The sequence below is a fragment of the Salvia miltiorrhiza genome, chromosome 3 (assembly GCF_028751815.1).
Source record: "Salvia miltiorrhiza cultivar Shanhuang (shh) chromosome 3, IMPLAD_Smil_shh, whole genome shotgun sequence".
NCBI lineage: Eukaryota > Viridiplantae > Streptophyta > Magnoliopsida > Lamiales > Lamiaceae > Salvia > Salvia miltiorrhiza.
Window position 1 is genome coordinate 49,301,965 of NC_080389.1, and position 13,733 is coordinate 49,315,697.

Here is a 13,733-nt window from a genome sequence, read left to right on the forward strand (position 1 = left end):
TATGAACTTTCTAAATTTATATTTACATTTATATTCAAAATTATTGATCTTCTTTTGAAAATAAATTATTTCATTCAAAATAGTTGTACTTATTACTAATTAGAGATTGAATACAATTATTATTAATTTGAGTAATAAATATACTAATTATTTTCTTATAACAAATAAAGTTAATTAGAGATTGAATACAATTATTATTAATTTTAATTAGTAGATAAATATAAGTTGTACTTATTAATAATTTATAATTTTCAAGCTGAATAACATAATGAATGTGTTCATTAGCTAACGAGTCGAATACTACCAAGTTCAAGTTTGATTTGTTTATTTATCGAACTTCTCTAAACGAACTTGAACGAGCTTTTTTCAAGTCGAACTTCGAATAATTTGCGAGCAGTTTGGTTTATTTACAGCCCTAATTATAAATAAAGAATAAATTTGATTTTCTTTTCGAGAGAAAAAAAAGAAATTTGATTAATTTAAATTATCACTTTTTAAAAATAATTATCAATTTTTAAAAATTATTGTGCATACCGATAAAAAGTGATAATTATTCTCTTACTCGCTAATTAGATAAAAGAGTCAATACACAAAATTATCAATTCTAATGTAACAAAAATAAAAGATATGAAGATAAAAAAAACTTGAAAAAAAATAACCAATATTTATGAAAGATTACAATATTTTCCTTCCAATTATTTTTAAATTTCACTAACTTAGCGTGAGGAAGGTAAAGAACTCAGATCTGGAAAAGTGCGCGAGGAAGATGGAGATTAAGCCACAAAATGAAATTAAGAGGTTGTTTGGCTGAGCTTATAGCTCTTTAAAATAACTTACTATAAGTTATTTAGGAGTTTATAAGCTCATAAATTCGAAGTGTTTGACATAATAAGTTCATAAATCGCTTATAAGCTCCCAACAAATAAATTTATCTGCCCTAACTTATTTATTCATAATTTTATATGCAACAATCATTTTATAATTATTATTCAACTATAATTTATTATTTTCAGCATATGCCCTCTCAAGTTCATCTCTTTTCAATTTTATATCTCTAACAAAGATTTTTTCTCTCTAGCTTATAAACTCAATTATCTAAACACTTTAAGAATTTATAAGTTCTTAAGAAGTTATATCTTATAAGCTCTTGTTAATAGCTTATAAGCTCTTTAAAATAAGCTTAGACAAACACCCTATAAATCAGAGTATTTGTTTATGTTGCCTGTTGAGTGTTGAATTCATTCATAAAGTATATTGTTTTTCTTTGTTTATGTGTTAAAGAAGGGCAGACATATAATGTATGTGGCGCTTCTCTCGGCTTTACAAGCGCTGAAGAAGGCAACACATAAAGATTAGCTCTGTAATCTCTCCACAATCAAACATCAAATCAGAATTCGTGGAGAGATTCGTGTGAGACAATGGCTGCGTTGCTGAGCAGCATGATCCAATGGGTAAGAGAAGATGATGCGAAGTTGTGGTTGTGGGGAGAGAGAGAGAGGGAAAATGGAGAAACGAGAAAGATGGTTTGCAAGTGTTGGAATTCATCTTGTTTGATTTTGTTAGAGTAACAACACATTACGATCAAAAATTTATTTTCTACTTCTGGATGTGTAATAAGGGATTAATCTCGAGCAAATTTGAGTTTATATTGTTAATATTATTGAATTCACAACTAATTTAGTGAATTCACAATTAAAATACACGTTGAATCGGTGAATATAGGTTAACATTGAATAATTCGCAACCATTTCATACTCTTAGTTGGAAAAGGCTCAGGGAAAGTCTGGAGAGGCGGGTTGGAAAAGGGGACTCTGTGCTTTTCTAGCACGATTCTTGGGCTGATGGTGGGGGGTTGAGGGTTGAGGGAGAGGTTTCCGAGACTCTTTCGTATAAGCAAAGAACAAGGGGGTACGATCTCCAATATGGGGGCTTGGATCGAGGGAGTTTGGGAGTGGAGATTGGAGTGGATTCGCAAGTTACGGGGTCGGGAGGCGGCTCAACTCTCTGATCTGCTTGCTTGTATTTGTAAATTCCCCTTGTGTGCAGGTAAGCCAGACGGGTGGAGATGGAAGCCAGGCCAAAGTGGTATCTTTTCAGTCAGCTCTGCATATAAGCTTCTCCGAGAGAATGGAGTTCCAAGGGACAATCGAAGGAAGAAATCAGAGTTCAAAACTATCTGGAAAGCGCCGGCTCCCTTCAAAATGAAGACTGTTGCATGGAGAATTCTTAAGGGGAGACTACCCACATGCGAAAATTTACAGAAAAGGCAGATTCTTATCCCTTCACCGGAATCAGATTGTCTTTGTTGCATCACCTTTTTTTACCTGCCATAAAGTCATGAATATCTGGTTTGATCTTCTCAAATGGCTTGGGATTCAGTCGGCCCTGCACTGCTGCGCAAAAGATCACCTCCGAGCCTTTTCGAGCCTTGGGACGAAAGGAACGACTCAGCTGCTCTCAAGTTTGTGGATTTGTACAGTGGGATGTATTTGGAAAACGAGGAACGAATGTATTTTCAACAATGGCTCTTGGAGTAAAGATAAGCTGATTCTTGAGATTAAGACAATGCTGTGGAGCTGGAAGAATGTCTTTAATCTGAAAATACTCTCCTCGGATTTCCGATCTTGGCTAGAGCAAGCAGGTTTGACTGAGTGATGTTGTATTGGTCCCTTTCACTTGTTTCCTTTCTTTTTCCCCCTCTTTGAAGCCTTGTGCTGCTTTGTTTTCTCTGAAACTGCTGGTACCAAACTTTTCCTCTGGTTAATTTTTATCCTTCTTTCCTGATCAAAAAATAAAATAAAATTCATACTCTTAGTTGTAAATTCGAGTTTTAAAGTTAGAATTCACAATGAAAAAATAATTTTGGTTGTGAATTTGAGTTGTAAAGCTATAATTCACAACTAGTTATTTTGATAGTGAATTCGAGTTTTAAAGCTAGAAATCACAATTCGAATATAGATTGGTTGTAAATTCGAGTTTTAAAGTTAAAATTCACAGTTATGAACAATCTTAGTTACGAATTATAGATCTAGAACTAGAATTCACAACCATTAATAGTTTTGGTTGTGAATTTCAACTTTAAAATTAAAATTCACAACCAATATTAGCTATTCAGTTGTGAATTAAAGAGGATAATTTTTATATTTTTTTTTTTTCTGGAGAGTAATATGGTAAGTGTGATTAATTTTTAAATTTTTTATATTAATGAATTTTATTTTAGCTATATTAATTTGGACATTTTTAAAGATAAAATATCAATTGGAAAAAAGTGATAATAAATATAAATAATAAAACACAAATACTCCTGTGCAACCGATTGCATTGTGCAACTGGTTTCCATAATGACACTACTTCATTCAAGAAATGACATTTGAACATTCAAGAAATGACACGTCCTTCAATATACAAATGACACGTCCTTCAACATACAAATGACACGTCACGTGAGAAGTGCCCCGTAATAAAATAACAATTCATGAAGAGTGACATCTCTTCAAATACACATCAAATTGACATGTCTACATAGGAGTCCACCTCTGAAAAATTCTAATAGGTTAATTGATGTTAATATAGCCAATTGGGGGGGGGGGGGGGTGGAGAGGATGAAAATAATGTTATAATTAAAGCATTATTATTAAACTCATCCATACGGCGTCGTTTTATGATGCAGATACCAGTAATAATGCTCAATCCGAGTTGTGCATAAGCTGGCAAGCTGTATGGGTCCATGAGAAGGAAATAAAATTTTAGTGGAAAATTAGTATCACCAAAATATAGCTGGAGAATCTTTGCATCAATTGGCTTTACTAGTGTTAACAATTTGACTCTTTATTCTGAAATTAAAATGAAATTCAAAAGTTTGGCAAATGTTGCTTTAATAATAGTGTGATTAATGTTTAAGGTTAAATATCTCAAAGTTTGGGATCCACTATCACAAAATTTTTACTTATTCATTAAAAAAAAGCTTTAGTTTAAATAATAGTAGTAACTATATATGCATAAATACCACTTTTGAATTCATTAACCTTTTTTTAGTATATACACATATGATACGAAATCACTTTAGCTTCGGTCCTTTCATTTAGTAGTGATTTCTATAAGATGCTCTCAAATAGTAAAATTATCCTTATAATTTAATTAGCATTGCGTTTTAACATTATATTTTATCCGTCGAAGAATTTCTTCTGAGATAGTATAATATTAAATTCATAACTTATTAGAAATGTATACTCGTGCTAGTTAATTAGATGTACGAGGTGTCCGTTTTAACTCAAAAATAAAAGAGAGATTGAAAAGTGTAAAGGGCTTGAAGAAAGACAAAGTATTTCATATAGAAATACAAATACATGCAACTCATTCAAAAATCAAAATGGAAAGGTCAGAGAGGAAAAGTTACACGACGGTCCCAAAAAATCTGAGACAATCGGAATATTTGCTAAGACAATAAATTAAAATTCAATTTGTGAGATTCGAATATAAACTCACTTAGCAAATCTTTGTAATTAATTTTGAATACTTGCTTCAGATTTTCAAATATAATTTTGGAGCTAGTAAATATAGAGGATCCTTTGAGAAAAAAAATATATAAAATGTATCTAACAAAGCATGATAGCGTTAAGAAAAAATAAAACAAAAATCAAATTGATCGCATACTATAAGGGACATAATTGTATAAATTAAGAATTTTGGTAGAAATTCGAACACACACACACACATAATAAGCATTTTAAAAATATACTATGTAATTTTCCTTTTAATTTATATTCCCTCCGTCCCAAATAACTTGATCAATATTCTTTTTTGGGTCGTTTCATGAAACTATGTCGATCAATTTTTTTATATGAAATAAATATAAGTAAGGAAACATTTAATCACTTATTCACTTTATTACCAAACACACTTAAAACAATAATTTCTTAAATCTCGTGCTGAAATGAAGTTAATCAATTTAGTTGGGACGAAAGGAATAATTATCTACTCCCTATGTCAACAACATCATTTCGACTTTTGCCATTTTGCTTCGATCACGATATCATTTTCACTTTCATTTATAGCAGTAGGATCCATAAACTCTACTCACAATAATAGTGGGATCCAAACTCCACTCACAACAATACTCACTATTTTTAATTACTATTATTTATTATTTTCTTAAGACTTGTATTGTAAGCAAAGTGAAAATGATATCGACGAGGAAGTATATAATAATGTTGAAATTTTATTTGAACGCGTTAGCTATGAGTTTGGAAATCAATTCAATAGAGCTGTTTCTATACACAATAGTCGCCCATCGATATGCGGATTTAAATTGTGTTGAGCATATTTACATTAATCGGGTCATATTGGAGTTTAAAACGTAACGTAACCATCAAATCAAGTTAATATATATGTCCAATGGCTTAATAATCATCATTAATAATTGAAAAACTAAGCTTAAACATAATTGTGACTTAATATAGAAACAACTTGATATGAGGGACTAAAACTATTTTAAGTAGAAACTATAGTGATGAAAATAAAAAACCGAGTGTATTAAGATAAGAGTATGACCTTATATTCAAAAGTCCCTCATTGATTCAAACAGAGGTGACAAAATGTCACATCCCGATTTTTCGAATGAAGAAAGACTCTTAAATTGGGGCGGTTGGAGTATAATTCAAGAATGCATGAAGTTTTTGGTTGGGGGATATTATTTTATAACATAATAAGAATGCATGAAATTTGATCAGACTAGCTCTAAAAATTTAATTAGTTCATCAAAACACATGCGAGAAGTATAATTCAAGAGGTGCTTGTGAATAATAAGATATATCATAAAATAATTAGGGAATTTAAAACATAAGATCTTAAATAATAAATCCATAGATGTCTTGAGGGACATAATTAGTAAAATCTAAAGATAATCTTAGCATATCGGAAAGCTTAAATAACATCTCAACTTTCGCCTCAGCTTTTCCCCTACCGGCCTTCAACCTGAAAACATTTTAAAAATATTTGTGCTAATTGCTTATGTATTCAATAGGTCAATATCAATTTTTAAGCATAAAAGTTCGAACATATATTTTGAAAAGCAAAGTTACCCAATATAATGTGAAGTGATATTCATATATAAGGTTTAAAAATGAAAACCACCTCTAAGTTCACTAAAGCATTTCTTTTATTAGTTGAGCGTGCTATGTCGCGTACTTATGTTACTCTCGTGATCTGAGACCTCTAGCCATTGTCAAATCTATATTTAACCTCAAGTCCTGAGTCCCCAAAAGGTCGTCTAATACTTGGTGGATTTTGAGTTACCCAACGAACTCTTCTGCTATGTTAGCATATGATGAAGATTAATCCATCACACTACTAACCATTTGTGTACACGATTCTTGCACAACATGTTAGGTTAGTGTAGAAACTCGACCAATCCATATGAGAGTATTTAACGTAGTAGTAATGCACATACAAAACATTTATGGATAACTTGCATTTTAATAATAAAAGCATTTGAGCTTATTAGCTCCAATTATACATTTGGAAGAATTTATCCACCTTGCAAAAAGATATTCATTGAAGAATTACTCGAGTTTGTCAGAAAAGTAACACCTAATTCGTTGCTTCGTCGGACCCTACAAGATAATCTATCTCAATAGGATCCAAAACTTATTCTAATCTTAACCTATAGATAAAACTAGTTTAGTTCTATATTTGCTTAAGCCCGAAATTTCAAATCATTAATAATATGAAAACTTTAAGATTTTATCGAAAGATAAATAAATGACTCTTGCTCGATCTTCTTGAGAAATCTATTTTATATAATTTGATCTGAAGGTAAAATTCTTATGAAGACAATCAATAATTCTCATACAATTTCATTTAGTCACATAAGTCATTTAGGAATGTAGATTTAATAATAGATCACAACTACAAGAATTTAAGGGTTTTAGACACACATCAATGTGAGGCTAAAAGTAAATTTATGTGTCACCGTAACTTTTTACCCACACATAAGTCAAATGTCAACAAGTGTTTACCCACACATAAGTCAAATGTCAACAAGTGTGGGTAAAACTTAGTAAAGAAAGAGTTTTATCCACACACACGCACACACACACACACACACATATGTCACGAAAAATAAATTTATGTGTCACCATAACATTTTACCCACACATAATTCAAATGTCAACAAGTATGGATAAAACTTAGTAAAGAAAGGATTTTATCCACACACTGTGTGTATGTGTGTGTGGGTTAATTATCAAACAGTTACCTACACCTATATATATCACCAAAGGTATATTTGTATGTGTGAATAAAAAAAATTGATAGGTGTAATAATGAGGTGAAAATGATGTAGATGATGGCGTGGAAAATTGTATGTGTAGGTAAATCTTATAAATTATGTATAGGTAATTATTTTTTCAATAATTGAATATTAGAAAAAATATTACTATTATTTATTAAATATTATAAATAAGTGTGGGTAAAATGTATATTATGTGCGAAAAATATTTTTTATCACATTTTTTTATATAAATATCATATTATACATTATATGAGCCAAATATAAACTACAATCATGTCATTTATCGCATATAATGACAGATTCATTAACAGACATATACAATTCGAAGTATTTTATTCTGTTCTTTGTTGCATTTGGCTTTGAGAAAGCAATTCAAGATTTTCATCTTCCATGTTAAGATGTGGTGAAGCTTGACTTCTTCAAGTTCAATTGGAAATTTGTTGGGAACTTAATGAAATATCCTAGTCCTAGTTTTGATGATACCAAAATCCTTAGGTTTTCTTTGTAATAGACTAGAACCTTTCGAACTCAAGTGTTGGAGTTCTCCTTGTAGTTTGTTTAGTGTTCTGAAGATTGAAGATTGAAGACCGGAGGACTGAAGACTGAAGAACTCAACTGATGTTTGCAATTAAAGGCAAAGTCAAATACAGATGTTTGACTGAACGAGCTTCTCAACTGAAGAATCAGTCATAACTGATTCATCAATGCTGGCTACGTGGATTCAGCGGACTGATACTAAAATCAAGTATCAATTGACATTCTTCCTCGGACTGAATCTCTAGAAGTTTAAAGGAAGCCACGCACTCCAAGTACAACCGCATAAAATGCAGAGATACAGAGGATCGTCCTTTCTCTGCAGAGCATTCCTTTTTGGTGATTATTTTTCAAATGCGCCTTACCTCATGTACCTTAGACGTCGTTTCTCACCAAACAAGGAACCTCGAAGATTCAAACCTCAGCCCAAATTCAAATTACTCTCACAACGGATGAATTCTTGAAGACCATCTCCGCCAACGGATCTATTCAAGACCTCTCTTATAAATAGAGCTCGAGGATCACTTCAATCTTCACCGATTCAAAAGCACAAGCTGAAGCACTGCCGAAATCGCAACTCAACCATTCAAAGCCATCAAAGTTTGAATCGAAAAAGAGAATACACAAAGCCAAAATCAGACTACTGATTACCTATATTCTCTTAGATCCTTAGGCAAATATTTGTAATATCCAAAGCATAAGTTCCGATTACAGAAGGCATGTTCTCTGTGTTCTAGTTAGTATTTCGAACCTCCTTTCAACTGAGCGAAAAGAGTGTTTGAGTAGAGCGGAGTTCAGACCAGTGTTCTGACTCCAAGAGATCTTAACCAATGCTAGCAAAGGCATTGTGGTGTCTTAGCTAAGAGTGAGCGAGAAATCCAACCCAGTGAGTTGGTACTGAAAATTTGATTTTCAGTTGTAAGGTTTGTTGTGCACCCGTAAGCACAAGCCCAGAGTGTTTATCAGTGTGATCAACTGACTGTGGACGTAGAAAATTATTCTGAACCACGTAAAAATTCCGTTGTCTTTTATCTCTTTCAGTTCTTACTTTCTTATCTGTGCTCAAACCTGTTCTTAACTGAAACTGATTAATCACAAAGTGAAACCTTAATCTGACAACGTGTAAACTCACAAAGGATATTTCAAAGTAAAAGTTTTTCGCTACCACTGTTATTAGTCTAACTGATAAATCTTCGGATAATCAATAAGATTCATAACATTCCTCCGTTTCTAAATCAAGACTGAAGTTCTACGTGAATATCAGTTAAGTCTCGTGCTTAACTGATATCTCTTTACTGAAGTCATCTTCAGTATCAGTCTTCAACCTTTGTTTAACTGAAGTCTTTTCTTTCAGTTAACTTCAAAAGGTTGTTCTATTTTGTGTTTTGAAAAATAACCTATAGGTGTATTTCCCCCCTATACACCTATTCTAGACCTTCCGGGACCTAACAAAATTCATTTGAACGATATTCTTTCAGAAGAAAGTTGTGTAATCCAACACAAGCTAATACTAACTCTGCTTGTGTTTGAAATGGAAATGGAGGTGCGGTTTTGAAAATTATGAATCGTGATTTAAAGATACCAAAGATTCTCTCAATCACATTTCTCAATGATGCATGACGAAGATTGGATAACTCACTTGCATTTCTTGGGTGACGACCTTGACCACCAAAATCTTTAAGATGATATCGAACATCACGTAATGGAGCTAAAAATTGACGTCGATTAGTAAATCCACAATCCACGAGGAAATATTTACCTAAAAATACAATATATGTCACTATTTTAAAAAATTAAACACAATAAAAATTTAACAATTTATAGAAAACCAAGATAAACTAGTAATTCTGAAACCAACAATAAAATTAAAGTATATTACCTTGAGGCACTACAAGCCCATTTATTCTTGATAAAACATCATTTAGAAGTTTTGAGTCATGTGCCGAACCTTTCCACCCACTAAGCACATACATGAATTGCAAATCAAAATTGCAAGCTACCAAAATATTTTGGGATTGTATACCATGACAGTCACGATAACTGCTTACATCTCCATAATTGTCACAGATTCAACAAGTATACATTTCTTAGTTCCCACTAATAAATTATGCAATATTGACGGGCTAATAATCTATTTTACAAAGTAGACACATTACAGAGTCAAATTCAACTAAGTTCAGCAACATAGCATCAAATCAAGCCAATAGGACATGAGATGCATCCAGTTACACCACTTCTAGGTTATGTATAGTTCTCAAACAAATGAAAACAAATATTTCATCTCAAAGAAAATTTACTACAAGGCATACACCAGACAACTACAATTACGTTCGTGCTATTGTGCAATACATCAAGATAAATAAAAATATTGCCATTAATTTGCGTAGTAGCATCTAGTGCTGAATGTACCCCAATTCAGTGTTGGAAATAGATTATCATGAAAGTGCTAAAGAGTGTACATTAGCAAAATTGGTAAGAGATTCACAATTCTATTGAAACCCCCAAGTGCAAGACATAAGTAGGAGAGAGTAAGAGATCCAATACATATCCTTAACCCCAAAATAGATCATCATTAGCTATTTCCCAACAGAATGTAGATAGATGAACATTCAATTTCATTCAATAGATTTCATAATAAAAATCAACAAAAATAGCAAACGAAGGACCTTAGAACAATAGTCATAACTTCACCGTACTAGCTTGGGAAAAAGTTAAAAAGGCGTTAACAATTTCAGTGGTGAAAACCAAACTCGCGTTGCTACTACATATCACAGAGCGTCTCCATGTCGAACATCGTGCTCCAATAATATTTCACCAGGCTTTGCTTTTTCAACCAATAATTCCCTTAAGACATCAAGCCTTGCTCGATATTCCGGTATTGATATGTCATTGCACAAAAAAAATCAAACAAAATCATAAGAGATTGTAGGCATAATAAGCAGACTGAATTAAATGACTAAGCCCACCATGAAATTGATCGAGAAAAGCCTAATAAATGGAAGTATTCCCCATCAAATTGGGTTGCACCATGGCTGCTTGAGCTTATCCCTGTCGAAGACTTACAACCATTGTGACTTCTTCTCTCTTGAGGCCGAACTGGTGGTCGATGGCAAAGCAGGAATCTCCTTAAGTTGGACAAATCTTATTAGATATCCATCTTCTCAAAATTTTAGATCTCAACGACTGCACGACATTCCACCACTTGAAGATCAGAGGCTGGATATTTCGTTGGCTGATAGTGAGATCCTACAACATATCCTAAATTGAAAAGGCTACACTGCCAAAGGTGTTATTGGGCCAACGATTCTCGCTATCAAAGATGCCACAGATGTCTCCAAGGCTATCACGAACGACCATCTTGTTGGGGTTTCGACAAATCAAAACCATTATGGGCTTTCAATTGTTGAGCTCCATCGATTTTAGGTTTTTGCCTCAGAACTGATCTAAGTTGAAGAAGACAAGAGACCGTCGATGACTCATGGCGGCTTGTGTGAAGTGCAGCAACGCAGCCTTTGGGTGAGGGAAATTGTCTAGCCCGATTTTAGATTTGGGAGCAGTCACTTTTTAGAGAAACAAAGAGAGATGGATTGATCCTAGATTTGTGAATTGGGAGTTTTCATGTAGAGAAATTGATGGGGGAGGACTCGACGCAAGGGATATTTCGACTGATCAGACAGCAAAACTGAGAAGTCCAAGTTTTTGTGGAATTTCACCAAAATCGACCGCAAATATTTTGGTCCCTAAATTCATAATCGACTCGGACCAAAATTGCGTGCAGAGCTGACTCAAACCAATTGGTTCGATCCTATTCGTCGGTTTTAATTTAGTTCTGCTCACCCCTAGATTTGTGCGTGCATATGGGGACCCATCCCTATAGCTGGTCTACATGTTGGTCTCATGTAATTGCTACACCAGGTGATGTCCTTTAACAGCCAGAATCCTCTCGTCATAATGGGACGGGTGGAGGTTACACCGATAACCACCACACGATGATAAGGACGACGTGAATTTCAACCAGGCCTTGATGAGATGAGAGTGGATACGATAGTAACCCTCGACGAGTTTGAATTTAGAAGGCTCTCATCTTTGTGGAACTTTAAACCTACAGACTCCCTTCAATGAACGGTCTGTGCTTATAAATAGGACAGTCGCTCATGCATTCATTCCATACACCACAAAATTGTATACAAGCACTCATACTCTCTCTACATACATACCGTTTGAGTTCTATTTTCGCCTCGCTTCTATTCACTGAAGCTCGTTGGTTTGTATCTCGTCAAACTGAGATCAATATCGGATCATATCTCGTCTAGCAGATAAAAGACTCCTCTACTTGGCTTTATGCACCTGTCCTACGAGTTTATCCAATTATAATTTCAAAACAATTTGTTCCTTTGTAATATGATTTTCTACTTTTATATTTCATTTGTAATTGCCTATAAGCATACTGTAATTTTTTTAATATATAACTGGCACATTTTTTCTTTTTCTTGAAACTGTTATTCTTATATTGCCCCTCGTCATTTTTTGTGCTAGAAGGCATCCGACATATATCGCAGTTTAATGTATTCCCATACATAAAATATAATTTAAATTTAAATTTATATACTAGGTGAGGTGAGGATAAGTATCTATCAGAAGCTTGGATGTTGATAGTATTTTAAAGAGTCTTGTGCTGCGGTATCATTTCACTCTATATATTTGGTTGATACTCCCTCCGTCCATCAATTCATGTACTACTTTTCTTTTTAGTTCGTCCACCAATTCATGTTCTATCCACTTTTAGTAACTATTTATACATTTTTTAATTGGTGAGTCACAATAAATAATAGTACATACTCCCTCCGTCCCGCGAGTCTTGACACGTTTGGGTTCGGCACGGGAATTAAGGAGTTGTAGATTAGTGTTTTAAGTGTGTAATTAATAAAGTATAAAATTGATAAAGTAGGAGAGAGAAAGTAATAAAAGTGATAAAGTAGGAGAGAGAATATAATAAAGGTGATAAAGTAGGAGAGAGAAGGTAATAATTATTGCCCAAAAAGGAAACGTGTCAAGATTCGTGGGACGGCCCAAAAAGGAAAACGTGTCAAGACTCGCGGGACGGAGGGAGTATTTTCTCAACTTAACTAATAAATAATACATTGTGTGAATCTCTTTCTCTACTCAACAAATAAACAATACACTTTTTTTTTTAAATACGTATTTTCTTCTCTAAGACATGAAGTGTTTTAAAGAGGGGAGTAGTATTTTAAAGTATCTTGTGTTGCGTCATGCGTGTAGTGGAAACTTGGATGTCTGAAATCTAAAAATTGATTATTATAGCGTTTGTTAGTCAAACCTCTCATTAATACATTTTACATCCTTCTAAGATAAGATCTATGGATCACTCATTGCAAAATCATGTCCCTCTCCTTTATGATTAGTACGCCATTACTCTCTCCTTAAAATAATGTTTTGGTTCGAATTAGAATCCAACTGTTAACCATATTAAGAAGGCGTGGTTCTGGTTACAAGGATTAAAAAACAAATAAATAAAATTATAAATATCCTAGTATTGGCAAAACAACACTCGTAACATCATATAATATTATTAAATCTGTGTCTTTTTTATATATAAATTGAGATAAAGGGTGATAAATAAAACTTAGATAAATAATATTATTAAATTTCTCAGTGAAACAGTGATATAAGATCGGGCCTCTCGCTTAATGCGGGCTTTCTTGTTAATCAATATTGTTATCAAACGCTTAGATAAGATATGATTATTTATCTATCTTGCTTTATCTAGGGCTATCAAGCATTATGGACTTATTTTTCTACTATCCATGTCCAAAAAATGAATAATAATAATAATAATAATAATAATAATAATAATAATAATAATAATAATAATAAATGACTTTGTATG

The 13,733-nt window shown here is 33.0% G+C and overlaps 1 protein-coding gene across 1 annotated transcript in view; it reads right to left on the minus strand.

The window, feature by feature from the left end:
* LOC131016333 (uncharacterized) overlaps positions 1–13,733 on the minus strand; it is a 609,307-nt gene that overhangs the window by 389,379 nt on the left and 206,195 nt on the right. The gene's annotated exons all lie outside the window — the stretch shown is intronic.